Consider the following 14,305-nt stretch of genomic DNA (forward strand, 5'->3'; position numbering starts at 1 on the left):
TAGACCGAGCTGTGGCCTTGTATACAAATTTCCCCCCACAAACCTAAGACTTGCTGTGCCTTGCTGAAGAAATGCAGATACTTTGTGTGGCAAGGCCTGTTTAACCTGTAAGTTGCCGTTCACAATAAACAGCTTGTTGCATGTAGTCACACTGGGCTGGTCTGTTCCTTCACTGACAGCTGACTATTAAAACAATCTGATCATTTTGTTTATAACTGCAGTGGTCTTCAACATGGGATCCCACGGTTAATGTACAGCCTTATGTGAGATTGTATTTTCCTCATTTGTCTGCATGAGGTTGATTTTTTTATACCTATTTTATGAAGAATGTCTTTTGCAGTGTGCAAGTGCTACAGAGCTGGAGATATTTGGGTTGTAAGTTTCCTACACGACATCCAAGAGAAGAGAGCAGCAAATGTAGGACACAGAGCAACATCAGCAGCAGTGTTTCTCCCTGTCCAGAAAAAAAGGCACAATTCTTAAAAAAGGGATGTTCAAGTGCTCATACTTAAAGGGGTCACAGAAACACAATGAACAACAAGTTAATTGTGTTATAACAAGTTTAAATCAGAAATAAATCAGATAACTTACTTTCCAATTACACTTAAAAATGACTACTGATCAGAGGTTTCACTCTGCTGCTGTAAAATCATACCTAACATAAAAATCCTCTCAGACATGGGTCACTGGGACAAAAACCTCCATCAAACGTCTGTCATGGGAGCCTTGACATGAAAAAGTTTAGGCAGCTCTGGTCGCCTGAGTGAGTCTGCGGGCCTATTTGCATCCCCTAAACCTGTCCCAGTAAACTAATTGGCGTTACTAATAGATGGCTGGATGAACTGCAGCCCGGTATGGTAATGAATTCACACGATCCGGTGTCATAGCTGAAGCAATTGTTAAAATGCAAATGAATGATGACCCTGTTATGTGTCTATCAATTTGGGGATCCACGTTACCAGTGCATTACAATGAGCCCCTTGTTCATGCACGAAAATACAATTAGGCCCCACGGGCAGGAGCAGTTCAACATGAGGCCTGTACAGAAAATTGGATTTAAAGACAGACTTTCAAAACTATTAGCTAATTTTGAGCAATAAATATAAAGTATTCCAACTATTTTGAGGGTAATTGCAGATTTCACTGAATATTAGGCTCCTTTTCTTCTCAGTGTGCAGGAAGATGTGATGTATGGAAGACTCACCTCACCTTCTGACAGGCTCTTTTGTAGCTCCTATGTATAGGATACTGTAAAGAGAAAGATTCCCTTCAGATAGCCTGAATGCATTGAAATCTGTTATGTGCGTGTCTGTGTGTGTGAATGCCTCAAGAGATTACTGTGCAATTTTCTAAACTTCTTTCAGCGCTCCTGTGTTCCCCCTCTGATCCACATATTGTTTTGCCACTGACAGATGCCAGAATACAGCCTAGTGTGTGTGGGTGTGTGTGTCTGTGAGTGTGTGTGTGTGTGTGTTTGTGTGTGCATGTGAGCCAAAAAAAGCATAGCCAGCCTGATGTTTGAAATTATCTGTACTACTATTTCATCCTCCCTACAGCTGAAAACTAAAGACAAAGCAGAAGGCAGGCAGGAATAGACCAACACATCCACTGCAAAAGACAACAAGGTTTTGTTTGGGTTTAGTTCTCTTTTTCCACTTAAAACTGAGAGAAAATTAACACATCCACAAATAGTCTGTCTCATATATTTAGAGGGAACCAGTCGGACCTTTGTCAGATCTTCAGACATTGTCACAATGATGACAATTGTGCTATCAGTTTGTTTCCCTTAAATATGAATTGAACACATTTTAGAAAGTTACATAAAGCCCAAATGATGTGAGTATGGGTGTTGTTCTGGTGTAAATACGGCATTGTTTTTAGCAGATTTTCTACTTTCCACCTCTGGAGGTCGCTGTAGATCCCATGTTTTGCACTCTAATTCTCTCTTTCTATTGAGTGCATTTCAATGAAGCTTTGTTGGCATGACATTTTGTTTAAAAGTTATGTTGCCAAAGCATTAACATAAAGGAAAGTAAATAATACATATAATGAGAACATTAAAAGTGATGCACAGGTCATGGAATGAAACAACTTGTTACTGAGCGCTTAAATGAAGTGAGAAATATTTAGAGAGAGTTATGTGTATTACAGTACAGTATAGGACAATCTTTTTCAGATTTTTACATAATTTGTTTACACCTACCTGACTTACACTTGTGATAGCGCTGCCTTCACTGTATTTGCAGTGAACATTTCATGCAAAGTGTATGATATTAATATTCAGCTTTTTATTTCAGTCCTCTGAGGTAGATAGCCCTGAGTGCAGAGAAAAAGCATTCTATGAATCTGGCAGAAGAAGTGATTCAGAGAAAACCTCTGGCCATCCCTGAGACATTACGACTGTATGCTTCACAGCTTCTGCCTTTCCTTGCCAGCATTAATTATATTTTGCTTGTCAATAGGTTTTTATATTCAGAGGTGTTCAACACAGACATCTGTTTTGAGAGCAACTCTGAAAAGGGATTCTGATGATGAGCCTTATTTTTCCCACTAAAATGCAGCATAAATGGTGTCTCAGAATACTTTATAGGGCATTTCTTTATTGAAAATACATTTAATAAAACATTCTAAATACGCAACGGCCTCTTTTACAAATGGTATACTTGACATAAAACACTTTTATTTCATTATGTCTAAAAAGCTTTCTCTTCAGCTCTTCTTTTATTCTTTATTGTCTGTCATACATTTTTCTTTCTATGGGCACAGATATATTGTTCCATCTGTTGCCAGCTTGCTGTGAATCTGACCTTTCATTTACTGGTAAATTTGGGGATCAAGATGTTTAAGCTCATTTGCACTCATTGTAAATTGTTTAGCTTGGCTTTAAAGCAGCAGGGGGGCAAAATAATGAAATAAACCCATAAAAAGTAGCTCACTGGGGCAACAGAGAATGCAGCATCAAAGATCATTTTCTCACTTCCTTTGATAATTTCTTGGTAAGTTGGTTGTATGATTACAGGAACACTTTTGATAAAAGATGCAAGAAATAAATTATATAATCCTGATTTTTATTAGAAAGGGGATTCTCCTGTTTGGGGTTGGCCAAATCACCTGTAGTGTTGTGGTGGTTTGAGGGACACTGAGACCAGTTGGTACACATTCAGTCCATCTATACATCCATCCAACAGCCTCCCAATCCTGCAGCCCCCAGCGGTCCTCCACAGTGTGTCCCACAGCTTACCTCATCATGCCCGTAATAGAGGCAAGCAAGAGGGCAGACATTCTGGGAGACACTGGCTGGCTGACAGAGGAAGATGAAGGGAGGGGGGGAAGCAGACAGATGTTTGAATCTCAGCCCCGGGCCAATGAGATCAATCCATCCTCCAAGGCAGAGACAGAAACAGAGAGATAGTGAGAGATGGAAGCAATGTCTATTAGTACAATTGGCTGCCCTCTTTCCTCTCTGCATCCCAGACATCCTGATCCTCCTTTTTTCTTGCCGAGGTGAGCAGCATATCCAAACCCATTATAGATCCAAACACCCTGAATACCCTTGGACCAAGCAGCCACTGTGAGGAAGAGAAAGAGGAAGTCTATCAGCTTGGAAGAGACATGTTTTGTGCACATCTCTCCTAGTGTGAGTACAGTAACAATGTGGAAATGTTTAGGTTGTTATACAACACACGCAGCAAGCAACAAGTCCTGATCATTTTGGTTTCATTAAAGGAACAGCAGATTAATATTCACATGGAGGGCAGGGTTTTTGTGACTCTTTGTGAAAGTACTTTTATGCATCCCCATGATTTGTAGGGTCACATTTTACAAAGTTTGATTTCATTAGTCAAATGTACGGTGGCCGTGAGAGCTCAACACACTGCAACTTAAGAAAATACATGCAAATTAAGGAAACATCTTCAGCAATTTGACAACACATGCATAGCATTTAGAAAAATGCTGCAAAGTGAGAAAACACAACCAAATACAGAAACACAAGTTTGTGCTTGTTCATCACTTTTTAGTGTCCCCTGGAAACATTTTCCGTTGTCATCTATGCTACTTGCAGCGTTTCTGTATTTGGTTGTGTTTTGTCTATCTGGATTTAAGGTAGTTGCAGTGCATTGAGGCCCACAGTGTAAATACGATATTAAGCTGGAGCTTGAAAACTTTCTCTGCAGGATTTTCTCTGTTGTAGACTTAGCATATTTCACAGAACTTTGAGAGAAATTCAAAGTGAGGAAATATTTGCTTAAAAATACAAAGGAATATACTATACACTAGACTTCAACTCAGACTACAAACCCAATGTCCCCTAAGCAAACTCCTATCAGACACCCCTACCACAACACAAAACCAACACAAACATATGTGTCAGAACCTCCAAGAAATATTCTAGCAATTATTTTTTCAGCTGATGGTGGGAGGATGTCCGTCCATATAGTTTAATGATCTGATCATCTGGTCCAGTGTGGCTGCTGTTGTAGGAGTCTGGAATGCAGCCATTTTGACTGAGTGTAAAATATTCATGAACTACCAATGGTAGCCCATCTGACTGGCTGGGGAACAGCTGCTGGGTCTCTGTGCCTCTAGAGGTGCAGCATCTGTCCATTTGAGGAAAGTGAATATGTGTTTGTGTAAGTGCATGCTCGACTCTACATGTGTGTGCATGTGTGAGTGTCTGTGTGCATGTGTGAGTGTCTGTGTGCATGTGTACCTTTCGAGATATGCATGTCTGTATGGGAGCACACTTTCTGATGTATGTGTGTGTGTGTGTTCATATCTCAGGGGGACTAAACATCAGGAGAAACAACTGTGTACTTAACTTGGTTTTCTCCAGATGGTGGAGGATCATTTTAGAAATGATCAAAAAGTCTCAGTTTTATCAGGATCTGTGCTTGTCTATCAAATATCAGCCTCTCACACACATAAGGGGAGCAGCACTAGTGCAGTTGGCTCTGCTGTGTGTGTGATGTGTTAAAGTGAATGTGTCTTGTACGTCTGAAGTCGTTTTCATTCTATATGAATCTGTTTGTGTCTCAGCATCAGCACATCACAGCTTAACAGTTTGTGTGTGTGTGTGTGTGTGTGTGTGTGTGGGCTGTTCGCACCCGTGCGTGTGAAGCTCACAGAGAGCTGTGCAGCTTTGGCTATGGCTGTATGATGGACATCTGGAAGCTAAATTGGTTAATGGCGCCTCCAAGCCAACAGCCAGCCGGCCGTCCCCTCGCTGAGCTGAAAGAGGGTGTGTATGTATGGGTGGCGCGGGGTAGGCTGGAGTGGTGGGGGGACTCTACATCTGGCCAGCCGTCCTGCAACAGACAAACACCCCTGTTGGACATTTAGGGCCCCCCCCCCCAAATTAATTTTTTGTATTATCTTCAGAGTATACTCCAAACAAATTCAAATTTGTTGTGTGCACACAAGCAAACTACTGCGTTTAAGACCATAAAGAAGCAGCAAATTTGGCTTTGATCACCACACCACAATCCATTGTTGCATGCGACTGAGTTATACTAGTTTCAATGCAGCTTAAAAAACTTATTTTGTTTAGGAACTGCAACCCATGTTGGCTTTCATTGTGACTCAGAAGCCAACAGCCATCTAATAACAGTTCTTTTTATTCATTCTATTATTTTTGCACTTGTATGAACAACATAAAAACAGAATAACTTAAATTAAAAATGAAAATAAACATTTGCTAATTAGCACTAAACACAAAGTACAGCTGAGGCTGATGGGAATGTCATTAGTAAATATGACCTGATGATGGCACAAGAGGAAAAGTCAGAGGATCACCAAAGTGATTACAATTCATCCTGAGAGAGATGTGAATGTTTGTACCAAATTTCATGGTAATCCATCAAGTAGATGTCGAGATATTTCATTGGAAATGTGAAAACTTTGACCAGCTGGTGGCGCCAGAGTAAAAGTCAGGGGATCACCAAAGTCATTGGGCTTCATCCTCTGGGGACCATGAATGTTTGCACCAAATTTCATGGCAATCCATCTAATTGTTCTTGAGATATTTAAGACTGGATCAAAGTGATGGAGCGACAGACATACTGACATTGTCATCCAGAGGAGCCGCTAAAAATAAAACATCAATTAATTAATTAGAAATAAAAAAGACAATATAAAAAACATGCACTAATAAAGAAAAAAATACTCATGAATACAAACAAAATAAACGAAAATTAGACACTTAAAATGAACAGCACTAATCAAGATCATGTATAAATATAAAAAAAGACAGAATGTAATAACCAGATGACAGACAAAGATGTCACATCAATTTCTATTTAGTTTGGAACACACTGTTGGCCTTTAAATGAAGGCATTTACAACAGTAGACAGTCTAAGCAGAAAATAAGAGAGAAGGAGACTGATAATAACAGCAGCAAGAGAAGAGCCAATCAGGAAGGTCAAGAAAGAGATCAAGAGGGTAAGGCCAAGGCAAAATAAAAGGTATAACAGATATGTGACCAAGGTTGTGAGATAGACAGACACATTTAGAAAGTAAGCAAAAATACGACAAAGGATCCATATCTGCCGTCATTCATTGCAGCGATAATGTGATTATGATGTCACAGGTTTAGTAAAGCACCCATAATCACAGTGTCCTGGGGGGTATTGTGGTATTTCACTTCTGCATGGGTACTATAAGAAACATTTAGCAGTAAACAGGAAAATAACACAACACTGCTCTGTAGGTATCTGAATACCACAAAAGCTGCCATAGCAACCAGTGAAACATGGCTAGCAGTGCTTTATAGGAGCTGTAACTACTTACAGACTGAAATATTACACATCTCTTGCATGAGGAGTTCCTTGATGATTATGAAGGCAAGCTGCTTTTGTGACAATGTATTGTCAAAGCATCCATTGTTCAGAAAATGAGCAAAAAAAAAAAAAATCTAGTTTATTTTTTAGAAAATATACACAACATGCTTTGAAATTAATTTTAGTTCATGATTTTCTGGTCTGAAATCAGATCTCCAAAAGCCAGATTTGGAAATGTTCATGCTTGCTGCAGCTGCTAGATCTGTCCAGGCAGAATGCACATGCAAATGATGAGAGGGAGAGGGAGCGAGAGTGGGAAACACTGACAGAGCTTTAAATAAATACAGCCACAGCAGACGCATTGCAACAGACGCAGTGCAGCCGAGTCCAGGCCAAGACTGCACAAACAGCAATGTGATCTCCTCAAATCTTTATTGTAAGATCTCAGAGATCATGTTGAAATGAAAAGTGCCACTGTAGCCTCTGTTCTGTCTGTCTGCCTGCCTGCCTGCCTGCCTGTCTTTCTGTCTCTCTTCAGTCCAGATGTCAGAGGACTAGCCAACAGCTGCGGCAGGAAATGAGCCCCCAGGCAGTGAAAAGGCTAATACACTTCCACACAGAGGAGGGAGACCAAAACAAAACATGCAGACGCACACACACAAAGATGAACTCAGAAGAAAGCAAGTGGATGATGCAAAAAGTAACCTCTTTCTTGAGACCAAATCAAATTCTTTGTGTGTGTGTGTTGGTTTGTAACTGATCTCCATGAACATGTTGCTCCATGTTGCTGTACATGTACTCACTATAAACATACCCATGCAATTCAGTACTTTTGCATGTCTGTGACAGTATTCATGTGTCCTTTTTCTACTGGATTCATCCATTTTGCGTAAAGTGTGTGTGTACGGGCGATTGCGTGCCAGCCTGCCAGCCTGCCTGCCACATCGCCAGCCCCTGAGCCAGCGGGAACATTTGCCTTGTGGCTCCAATTCCCAGGAATGCCTAACCTGCGCCAGCTGTTGAGAACATGTTACCTGTGCCAACAATGCACCGGCTCTACCCACCACATCAGCTGCCACTCTGTCTCCATCTGGGTACGAGATTGGATTTGTGTGTGTATTTGTTTGTCTGTAACTTACTGTATCGCAACTCTTCCCACATCTGTATTTGTGCTTGCATCTGTGTGCATGAATGCGCAGCCTCTCTCATGTGTTTAGTGTGCAGTGTCAATGTGTATTTGAATGTATGGATGTTCCTAATGTTGTGTGCACTGTATGTGCATCTGTGTGTGTGTGTGTGTGTGTGTGTGTGTGTGTGCCAGCTCTGGTGTTTATGTGTGTCTCCATCTGTGTGTGCTGGGCCTCCCTTGCCTGCATCTGGAGCAGCATTGAAGAGGCTTTCCAACAAGGCCAATGGCAGACAGCATGCCAAACAGCCCAGATGTTAGTTCTGTAAGCCTCAGGCTAAATGGAGGGAGCCATACTCTCATTATTCAGGAGGAGTAAATTGCAACCACTTTTTTTAGCAGAAGAGGGAAGGAGAGACACCATGAAAGAATAAAAGAGGGGGAGTAAGAGAAAGAGATAGAGGTATGAGAGACAGATGAAAGAGAAGTCGTTTGATGTGATTGTTACTATAAGCTTCTTCACTGTGCTCACAGAACAATTATAATAAATAAATCAGACTAAATGCCACTTTGATGAATTACCTGTGTCAAGTAAGTTTCAAGCCTCTGCAGGTTGATTTTCACACGGTAGGTAGGAAATTGATCTAAAACCTTATGACAAGCTTTGGAAATTATGGGGGGTAATGTTAAAGTGTAGACACTCATACAGGTTTTCAAAAAACTCTTAGAGGAAACAAAGGCAAACAGTAAAACTATTCAACTTGATCTACTGTACTTGCCGTAGGCATATGTGCACAGTTTTCCTGTACAATAAAGGATTATTACAAACATTTCAGGGGCAGACTTTAGTCTATGACTAAAGTGGTTTAAATAATCTGGTTAAACTGTTGGCTTATTTACAACCTGTTTAATCATGTGAACACTTGTGTTTCTGGCCCCGTTAGTAGTGATGTTGTGATGTTTGGAAACCTGACCTGATTACTTTGGTGGGTACAAATCATAACTGATAGAAATGACGATGATGTGTCGTTTGGTCCTGAGCAGGTAGTGTACAGTGGGTTTTTAGGGCTGTTTTTGCTGAAAACTGTTGCCTATTGCAGCTGAAAATGTCTCTGATGAGAGCGGTGAGACTAAACCAAAACAATTAAGTTGTGGCCCAACCAAAACAATGAGCTGAAAGACGCTAAAACGCTCCGTAGAGCTGAGGGGAAATGCAGAGTTGGATGGTAATTCTCTGTGGGTTTGTCACTACAAGCGACTCCTTTGACAAATTCCTTTACACACAGTCATTTCATTAATTTTTATTATAAAAAATATCAATAAGTGCAGCTTTACAGGAACAGTTCACCCAAAAATCAAAAATACATATTTCTCCTCTTACCTGTAGTGCTATTTATCCATCTAGAGTGTTTTGGTGTGAGTTGCAGAGTTTTGGAGATATCTACCACCAACACTGAGGTAAGTGTATGCCGTTGAAATTTCTTAAGGAGCAAAGTATGCATACCATACTAAGGTACCCAGACAGACATCAAAATTAAACAATTAACAATTAACCAACATAGAATCCATTCTGGTGACTTACTATTAGGTCACCCTCTGTCCTTTCTCCACTGTTTTTCAAACAACCACAAGCCAATATCTCTCCAAAATATTCTTTTCGTAAACAGGAGAGCAGTTTTGGAAATAAAAACACAACATGTTCATTCACCATCAAACAGTAGGACACAATTAGCTTGATCATCTGGACGGGTGTAGCTGTGATGCTGGGGCAGATTTGGCTGTATGTGTGTATACGCATGTGTGTGTGTGTATGTGTACGTGTACGTACGTGTGTGTGCCTGTGTGCGTGTGTGTGTATATGTACTATGGTAACCACAGAGGTGGCATCTGCCAGGGTGCTTTAGCTCTGTTTGTGAGATGCATGTGTGTGGACTTCCACAGGGCTTAGAGAACGTCCCCCCCCCCCATATGGTGAGCTGTCACTGGATGGAGGTCCCCTGTGTGGGACCTCCAGCCAGCCATCAGACTGACCGAGTAAACAACAACTGGACATGGGGTGATGATGTTGTATTTGTGGGGATATTTTCTGGATAGGATATTATCTCCTAAACCTGTGATGAAAGAGCACAGACGACATCAGAATAATCTATTTCTCATGTGACTTACATCGGCCATATATCAGTATTTATGCTTCAGTGATATCCCAAAATCTGTTTAATCTTTTTTGGAAAACACTTTTTGTCAACAAACTCCATTCTCACACACCCTATCAAAACAGATCTGACTTCTAAATAATTTCACAGGGGTTGACTTCTAGGCGTCAGATGTTACTGATATGACTGAGCTGGTTTAAAATGGCACAGCAATGATAAGCATATAAGGTCTTCTTTTTGAGTTTATTAGAAAAGAAAAGAAAAAACATGTAGCTAAGTAGCTGTGAATTGGTTGTAGCTTCTCCATGTTAGTCTGCACAACTTTCTATCAAACACGGTGTACGACACTTTTGGGAAATGCAAATTGCTAAGAGAAAAATATGACTGAGAGACTGACAGATATCTTTCTCACATCTGTCTCTCTCTTCCTGCACACAGAAGTTACACAGCAGTTTGTTCTGAGAAGGCGAAGACGACGACTCCTGTGCCTCCCCAAGGAGTGAGTAGCCTCGGGAAAATCACATTTGCACATAAAGTGTTAATGTGCCTCTGTGAGCAAGTCTGTGTGTGTGGAGACAAAAGAAAAAGGGAGACAGAGGGAGAGAATGTGTCTTACAAAGGAAGTAAAGGATATGCAGACTAGAAATAGGAAGTGGCAGGATTGGAAACTGGGGGCCCTCAGGGGCCATCAGAGGCTTTGGAAGTGGGTGGATGTGGGAGGGGGGTTACTGCTGTTCTATCCTCTGGCTGTACTCAAACCGTGTGTGTTTATGCTGTTGATCTCACCCAGTTGTTGGAAAGCCAAACACAGTCTGTTCACCCAGATGTTGACAGATGTGCTGCAAGATATTCAACAAATACCACAACATTTCCTAAAAACCAACCTTAGCCCCAGTGGTGAGCTGCCGCGCTCTTGAAAGGCCGCCGTCCACTGTGCTGTTCCAGATGTTCTATAAATAACTAAAGTACACAGAATTTGCCTCATCCAGATGTGTTTACTTCATAAGCTGCAATCTCAGAGAAAGACGGAGAGAGAGAAAGACAGACAGACTAACAGCTGGAGCCCTCAGTACAACTATAACTAATGCAGCTCTCCCTAGTGGTCTGGAGTGGTTCTTGCACACATGCAGCTGTGCACATGCAGGCAGGATGTAGGACACTGGGATGGTTTGTAGTGGTGGGACATTTAGCTATCATCTGTCACAGGTCGAGCTGGTACTGATGTTTTAGGGTTTCAGCTGTTCTTTTCATCCTGTCCTGTCCTGTCTTGTCCAATCACATCTTGCCCTGTCCTATCATATCCGATTTGTCCTATCCTATTCCACTTCTGTCCAATCCTATTTGTCATATCTTGTCCTGTCCTATGCTACCCTATTTGTCCTATCCTATTCCAATTCTGTCCTATCCTATTTGTCATATCTTGTCCTGTCCTATCCTATCCTATTTGTCCTATCTTGTCCTGTCCTATGCTACCCTATTTGTCCTATCCTATCCTGTTTTGCCCTTTTCTGTCCTACCTTATTTGTTCTATCCTGTCCTGCCTTGTCCAATCACATCTTGCCCTGTCCTATCCTACCCTATTTGTCATATCCTGTCCCGTCTTGTCCAATCACATCTTGCCCTGTCCTATCCTACCCTATTTGTCATATCCTATCCTGTTTTGCCCTGTCCCATTCTATCCTATTTTGTCCTGTCCTGTCTTGTCCTGCACCATCTGGCCCTGTCCTATCCTACCCTATCTGTCTTATCCTATCCTGTCCTGTCCTGTCCTGTCGAATCCTGTTTGCCCTGTCCTATCCTTTTTGTCATGACCTGTCATGTCCTATCCCCTCCTAACCTGTCCTGTCCTAGCCATACTCTACCAGAGCCTATGATGACTTCTCTGTTCCCACTAATGTTGTGCATGAAAAAAATCACCTATCATACAGAAGTCAGGTGATCACATGCTTTAAAAAAGACCAACACAATGCAATGAAAAGAGGAAGTAATCATAATAGTTTAGATCACATTCACACATACTATAAACATATTTTTTATACTTGTGGACAATTATATTTGAAAATATGCCATTAATTATTACCTACATAGTTAAATACTTAAAGCCCCTGCAAACTTGGTTTCAATCTCTCTATAACATTAACTATTTATGATTAAATATTCATAAATCAAAGTTAAAGTTTGGCAAAAACATCAAGTTATTATTTATTAAAAGTTTAAAACTCATAAACTCAGCTAATCGGCTACATCAGGATGTGCGGGTGTGGTTTAATCAGATTTAATTGACAGTGGCCTGGCTTTGCAAGAAAACAACCCCACAACTGTCATTGGATTTTGATTACAACATTGATAAATACTGATTGGTGCATGAACATATGATCAACTTTCTCCACTGAGACCCGCCTACTCCAAACCGGTGAGAAAAACTCAGACAAAATCGCAGATACAGAAATCTCTCGTGATTTAAAAATAATGTGTTTATTTATGAGCCTTGTGCTTATAGTAAGAAGCAAATTTAGAAATGAGGTTTTCAGGGCCTTTAAGCATCTATGTACTGTAAGACTAAAATTTGTGTAGTGAAAGCCTGGAAGAACATCTTATTTTTGAGGAGCATCTCAAAAATCTGGTCTTTTCTCTCTCGACCGGATCTCGATAGAAGGTCATTCATGCTTCATTATCATTACATTACATTATTATAATTCATTGTATTCAGAGTTGAGCCAAAAATGCCTTCAGCTAGTACAAAACGCTGCTCGGCTTTTAACAAATACTTGAATACAGGAACATATCACTCCTGTTTAGCCTCTTCATTGGTTACCAGTAAGTTTTAGAATTGATTTTAAGATTTTACTGATTACCTATAAAGCACTTCATGGTTTAGTTCCCAGTTACAGTATATTGCTGAATTGCTGTTCCCCTATGAGCCAGAGCGCAGCCTCAGATCTTCAGGCAGGGCCCTGCTGGCTGTTCCTGAGTCCCGGCTCAAGACTCAGCGTCAAGACTAAAGGTAACCAGGCTTTTGCGGGACCCTTCAGCTCTGGAACTCCCTGCCTGAAGATCTGAGGCTACGGAATCAGCGACATCTTTTAAATCACTTCTCAAAATGTAAATAAATTTAAAAAAAGCTTTATATTAATGTTAGCACAATGGTTTATGTCTTATCTGTTTTCTAAACATTACTATTGTTTTTATCTTATATTGTTGTTGGGTATTTTATTCCATTGTATTTTTTTAATTATTTCTAATAGATTGTATTTTCGTCATTGCAGTCCTGAAATGTTTCAACCATGTGAAGCAATTTGTAACTTGGTTTTGAAAAGTTCTGTATAAATAAAGGTTATTATTATTATTTCTAATCTGTTTTTAAGCATATATGTCAAGGTCACACCTCAGCAATGGCAGCCCTCCTCTGGAACAAAAACAGATCAAAGTTGTCCCCTCCCTCTCTCTCTCTGTCATCCTCCCACTGCTTCATTGACTCTACCACTGAGCAGAATCTACACTGATGGCACCCAGTGGAACTCCAGCATGCAGCTGGAAGAGCCGCGAGAGAGGAAGTGTGTGTGTGTGTGTGTGTGTGTGTGTGTGTGTGTGTGTGTGTGTGTGTGTGTGTGTGTATTTGTGTGTGTATTTATGTGTGTTTGAGACAGAGACAGAGAATTCATATGCATGTTCATGTCACACAGTCCAGAGCCTGGAGATGTTTGTGTCACTGAAGAAAGGATTGGGTCTCTGGCTGCTTCCACAGACACCATGTAGGTAACATCTGTCCTCAAACAAGAACCACACACCTAATATTCACTCAGAACATTTCTCATAGCTGACAATAACACATAGCCGGTAATACAACATGATATAACAGAGTGGACAAACCACCACAACTGCCTCCTCTTAGTTTGTCCAACCTCAGCCTACAAACTGCAGTCTCATTCTTACAGTCACTGCCAAGAGTTTATGTCATTAGGAAGTGCCAGAACAAACCTGAGCAGTAAATCAGGAACCTTTACTTAGTGGCTCAGCTTTCTCTTTATCGCCGTAGTGCAAAATGACTCCTACATTACTGCAGCAGCTGCCACTAAGCAGCGGTCAATCACATAATTGCTTTTACACTCACTCATAAATAATCCTGCCGTCATATGCCATCACAGATACTGGAAATACAACTTGCAGATGTACACGTTGCACATGAACATCTGCTCGGGCCATCATTGCAAGTCAGAAATCATTTTGATATACATGTTTCCAAGCTGAG

Source organism: Siniperca chuatsi, linkage group LG11, assembly GCF_020085105.1.
Source record: "Siniperca chuatsi isolate FFG_IHB_CAS linkage group LG11, ASM2008510v1, whole genome shotgun sequence".
Taxonomy (NCBI): domain Eukaryota; kingdom Metazoa; phylum Chordata; class Actinopteri; order Centrarchiformes; family Sinipercidae; genus Siniperca; species Siniperca chuatsi.